The sequence below is a fragment of the Anneissia japonica genome, unplaced genomic scaffold, assembly GCF_011630105.1.
Source record: "Anneissia japonica isolate Jap-2015-1 unplaced genomic scaffold, ASM1163010v1 scaffold750_len1593409_cov174, whole genome shotgun sequence".
Lineage (NCBI taxonomy): Eukaryota > Metazoa > Echinodermata > Crinoidea > Comatulida > Comatulidae > Anneissia > Anneissia japonica.
Genome location: NW_022756705.1, coordinates 1,552,833 through 1,558,649, shown reverse-complemented (window position 1 = coordinate 1,558,649; position 5,817 = coordinate 1,552,833). Strand labels below are relative to the sequence as shown.

The following is a 5,817-nucleotide window of genomic DNA, read 5'->3' as shown; positions in this document are numbered from 1 at the left end:
CCAACCCCCCCCCCCCCCCCCGTTAAGAAACATAACAAAATACTACTGGGTCCTGGCTTATAAAAGGTGTGCTAACCTTCCTAGGCATATTATGTTGGCAGATCCCACAAACTAGGATTAGCCCAACTAGTTTTCAATTAAATAAATTATACACACTGTTTTTGGTTCGATGTTGTAATAATTTATGTAAGAAAGTGCGTTCTTCAGAACTATTGGTTCATCGATCTATGGAAGAAAGTCTATGACTACTCAATGTTTGAATATAATAATATATTGCCTATATGTCTTTGATTTTGTTTTCTCTATGTGTAGGCCTAAAGAATGAGATAAAATTTCCTGATCTTTTTCAAGAGGGGGAAAACCTTTAATTTTGAAGGACAAAGATTATTAAAAGACTCTCAGAAGTCAGGAAAGCTCATTTCCAACCATCTAGGAATCAAAATTTTCCCTGGACGGACCCCTCATTCATTTTCGGTTTTTTGGGAAACACAGTGAACTCCCTTCTTTCAAATCCTGGATCCGCCCCTGCTGCTTGTGGGACGTTGGAATGGATATCTTCACACATAATTAGCAAACCCCCTCTTTTCTGGCAAAACCCCCTTCCAACCCAACTACACACTGCAGACCTTTTTCAAACAGAACTGCTTTTATAGCATTATTTAGACCCATAACATAAAAATATCGTTTGGCTTTGGGGGTTTCGGCGACACCCACCATGACTTCAACCCTTCACCCCACGACCAGAGACCTCCCCTTTTTGGAAAAACCTGGCTACGGGCCTGGCAGTGTATGTGTAACGCTCAGATTCTCTAATGTGCTAACTGATATTACTAGTACAGTATTCTTAGTTTCCAATAATTTAAAATTTATGATAATGATATTTGTAAAAATAAGATAATATTTACTCACCTTTATATAGTAACCCAGTGTTGCTGGATTATTTCCAAATGATAGTGTAATAAGAAATGATTTGAATAAGGATCAATGAACCATTCAAAAATTAACATCACAAAGGTTTGGCACACCACAATGATGTTGTAGTTGAGCGTCATATATTAAAGAATTAACATATAATGCTTTACTGACACCCCATGGGATTACTATGGATTTTTCCCGGTTTATTCACAACTATAATTATTTTTAGTTTACATTCATTCCTTTAATATGCACGGAGTGTATGCCCACGAACTTTTGTATTTGTGATTCAAATGAAATTCAGGTAAATTTTCAGGATATTTTTTTTGTTTAACATATACATTCCATGCTGATATTTCATTTTTCAGGTACATTTCTAGGCCTGAATTTTAATTCTATAGGTCAATTTGGGTGTTGAGGTCAAAATGCTACTCAGAAAATACAATACAAATTGTTACTACATTCCAGGAAATAGGGTTGCTATTTTTATTCATTTTTCATAGATTTATAAACAAATTGATTAAATAGTAAGCTTTACTTCTTGTGTACAAACAAGGAATACGAATATGAAAAATAATAATAGTTAGAATTTTATTTGATATAATACTTGTACAATTACCGATACAATATATATACTGTACATACCCATGTGCATCAATACACAGAGTGCTTAATCAAAGAGGAGCCTCAGGTAATCCAAACGAATCAAATAATTAGGTAAAACTCTTCTACCAAATTAATATCAATTTAGGTGCAATTTTGTGTAATTATGTGTACAATTTCTATTAAAAAAAAGTGACACATTTTATAATAATTAGGAATAAAACTTAAAATTAGAAATACATTTTTTATATAATAATACAAACTCTGTAGTGACTTCTTGCTGTGCATGGTTGTATTTGCACAGGTAGCATAATTAATATATTTAATATACCATGTTAAAGTAATACCTTTGAAAACTAGTAGTGTATACACAAACACAATCAAAATAGAAAATATCAACAAATTACATAGTTTCAGAATGAAGTGATGAATAAACATTGTCCAAAATTTTAATACATTTGTATACTTGTTGCATAATATTTACTCTATAGGCCTACTTACAAAAATTCTCTTTAATATCAATTACATGATACCTTAACATTCCATTGGATCGTGCTCTGTATCTATAAATAACTGTCTTCCTCAAAATGTAACTTATATATATTAGTTATAATTCTACTTGTTAGAAAAAATTTCATTTCTCATAACCTAATTTCTATTAATGTTTTTTTGCATTGAAGTATGCTAAAAATAAATGTTTATTGTGGTAGGATTATTGCATTTTGACTTGATACTACCTGTACACAATATGATACATTTGGTTCCTTGATCAGTTTTGTACTGGCTTACTCATAGAGGAACACACATCACATTATTATAGTTACTTTTAAGAACCTGCTTTGCACAAGATATAGTTTATTTAAGGTTAAGAGGGACCTGATTATCTGCCGTTGTCTAGGATACGCTAGAAGGGTCACCCTCTATGAAGATGGTTTTAAAAATAAAAAGGTTCTCTTCATTGTTATGTTGATGTTCCACTGAAGTAAGCCTTAAGTAGCTTATAATAAGAAATGAACATTGCACACCATGACTTCTCTCCTTTCCCCCACTTGCGTCATCTGCTCTCCTGTATTTTTACATTTGTTTTTCCTTTTTCTCCTTGGAAAGGAGTACCTACAAGTTTACAGATGCCTGAAAAACAGTCCGTTATTTTCCAAGGGAAAAAAAATGTCATTTAACAATGTAGTGAATTGTCCACTTAGGAGCAGTGCCACAACTTTAATAAAAATTGCCAAAACTTTCCTGAAGTATCCATGGCTCTTCTCCGATTTCTCTCAACCTTTTTGATTGTTTGTGCCGTCAGTTCCATTCATTTCTAAATATTTAATTCGCTCCTTTAGTTCTTTTATTTCTGTTGCATTTTGTTTATTTTTGTTGTACATTTGCTCCATCATTTGAATCAAATCCTTCTGCGATTCTTTTATTTCCATGATTTCTTCATTTTCTCTGTATTTTTGGTTTTGGTCACTGCAATGCAACACATGTTTTGTTGCCTTCATCTCAGTATTTTTGCAACCTATTATTAAAAAGACTTATTAATTTGTTGACAAATTTTACTATCCAATACAACTAATCCATAAAAATACTTGTAAAGCAATGATATGAATTAGTGACGAAAAAAAAAAAAAAAAAAACAAGGAAGGGAGTGTATTAAGTGTAATGATAGCCTGAACTTTTTTTTTCTTAGAATTATAGAAATACATTCTGTCATAAAATAACTAGAGAAAATGATCATTTTATTAAACTGTAATGTGCTTGTTTACCAATATAAATTTAAGATTCACATTAAGTACTCATACAATACTTGCCTAATAATAAAGCACTATAAACCGTATTAAAAACGATACCTTGCAACTGCATGTTCAATGTTGGAAAAGTGTGTTGCCCAACATTATAGTTCTGTCTAGACTATCAAATTTTATTTGACAAAACCATGTGACATGCCTAAATATGGTCATGATGACATCATATCTCTAATCACTGCTTCTTTTCCACTCATTTTATATCCTTTCAGTATCAAGTTTAAAAATACAGAGGTTCTTTTTGGACTAAATAAATCCACAATAATTGTTACCTCTGCCAAAGGAGGTTATGTACTGTATTTACCGCTGTCTGTCTGTTACCAAGATTACACAAAAACTAATAATCATCATAAAATTTACTGGAATGGTATATAATACTGTATAATAAAAGAGATGGTTAATTTTGGGAATAAAAGTTCAAAGGTCAAAGTCGCAGAAATTTGATTTTTTTTTTTTTTTTTTAATTTTTTTTTTACCTCAATCATAAAAGAAAATAATGGAATGGCCCAAAATACATGGCCTGCGTATTGTTCAGTATAGTTAGGAGGTATGCACTCTAAGGAATGACTGCTTTAATTTTCAGCATGATTTTGTTAGTGGTACAGAAAACTTTTCATACTCTTTTTATAAATTCAGCAATTGAACATATGTTGTGTATAGAATGACATCCAGTGTGAGGGTGTTACTATTTGTGAATGTGAGTCTATTTTAGATAATAAACCCCTTCCAGTGGCAGCGCTATGGTGAGATTTTATTCCCCCATTTTTTTAAAAACCAATTTTGCATACTTTTTTGCTTGGAAAATTTCAGTGGGGTTCCTGTGGGGTGCAAGCTTTTTTTTGGGTAGGGGAGAATGTGCCCCCCCCCCCCCCCCCAAGACTCCTGTAGATGCCACTGATCCTCAGTCACACATCTGATGTTTAAAGTTTTTTGAAAAATCACTTTATTATATAAAAAAAAAATACTTGAAATATCATCTTACAAAAGAAGTCGATGAAACAAAAAATATGGTATGTTTATGTGATATTTATTTCAAACATTGAAAACTTGTAACAAGTAATAATATATTATTTTCCCTGGTCATGGGAGACAGAATCAATCGTACACAACGTGCAACCTCCTCCGCTCCCTTGGGAGTATTCCTAGTTATGCATGTAATCAGCACTACTAATTTCATTCCAAATCATTCACCTCCAACCAGGTACCCATTTATACTCCTGGGTGAAGAGAGGCAAATGTAGATAAAGTGTCTTGCCCAAGGACACGAGCAGTGTGAACCCGACCTTCCGATTGAAAGTCTTACGCCTTACACACTGCACCACAATAATTCCTCATTTAAATTAGAAACCTGAAACTTGGGCTGGGCCTCTAGTGACACAAGTATGCCCGCCCAAATTTAACTACAACATGTAATGGATACAAACATAATCCTTAGCCTGTATAACTCTAAATATGTACGTTATTTTTAAGTACATAAAATTAATATGTCACATGGCATTTTTTATGTATGTATTATCTGTTTTTTTTTTAAATTTCAAGTTAAAAAAAACCTACAAGATGGAATTACTGTATGATAGATCATGAATACAGTAGGGGTTGGATTGGAATTATTCGGTGTAAATACCAAGGATAACCCACAAAATTCTAGAAGACTTATTTCCATTGGAATCCTATTGGTGGTAATTGGGCAGTACACCAGGAGGCAATACCCTACTCTATTCCAAAGAGTGTACTGCGTTCTTTAACGTGCACATGGGCCATAATGCACACAGGATCAACGACTTAAACGCCTCATCCGAAAGACGGTGCGCTATTGTAACTTGCATTCCAGCGCTCTAGCTGAAATACAAGGGGAGCAGAGTGATCTCTACGGTTCAGCGCACACACACAGTGGCTACCACCAGTTTAGCCGACTGAGCTGAACAGCTCTCTCTAAATTAATGTAATTTATAAGTAATAATTATACAATAATATTAATAATGGCTGCAGTCAAAATTAAAAAAACGTTTAATTTATAAATAATAATTATACAATAGAGTGAATAGATTTATAGCATATAAAGCAGTATTACTGTAATGAAAATAAAATGTTGACATTGGCAGTATGTTGGGCTCTGATAATTTCCACTGCACTGCTTGTGCTTTTATTCTTCTACCAAGTTTTATTGATTGAATACTACACTTAATAAAGGAGACAGTTCTCGGTACGGTATGATAATATCGTCCAGATGATGAATGTATTAGTAGTTAATTCCTAATAATTATTATTCTTTACAGTACATATGCAATAAATAAATGAGTACAAATATAACAGGTTTAAACTTACTGTTTTAGGAAAACATTTTCTGAAATAATAATGAATGGAATTTAATCACCACAAAAATATTAATTCCATTTAGAATTATATATTTTATGATTTTTATATCAAACAAAATACTTTTTGTAATTGAATATCAATATACTGTACTAGTCTCAGCATGAGGCTATATAATTCCTGA

At 32.5% G+C, this 5,817-nt stretch overlaps 1 protein-coding gene across 1 annotated transcript in view; it reads right to left on the bottom strand.

The window, feature by feature from the left end:
- The window catches only part of LOC117124363, a 6,147-nt gene extending 5,212 nt beyond the window's left edge, over positions 1–935 (bottom strand). Inside the window, exon 1 of the mRNA XM_033270584.1 lies at positions 910–935. The gene's annotated coding sequence lies outside the window, so the exon portion shown is untranslated. The remainder of the gene's footprint in view (positions 1–909) is intronic.
- Positions 936–5,817: the final 4,882 nt, after the last annotated feature.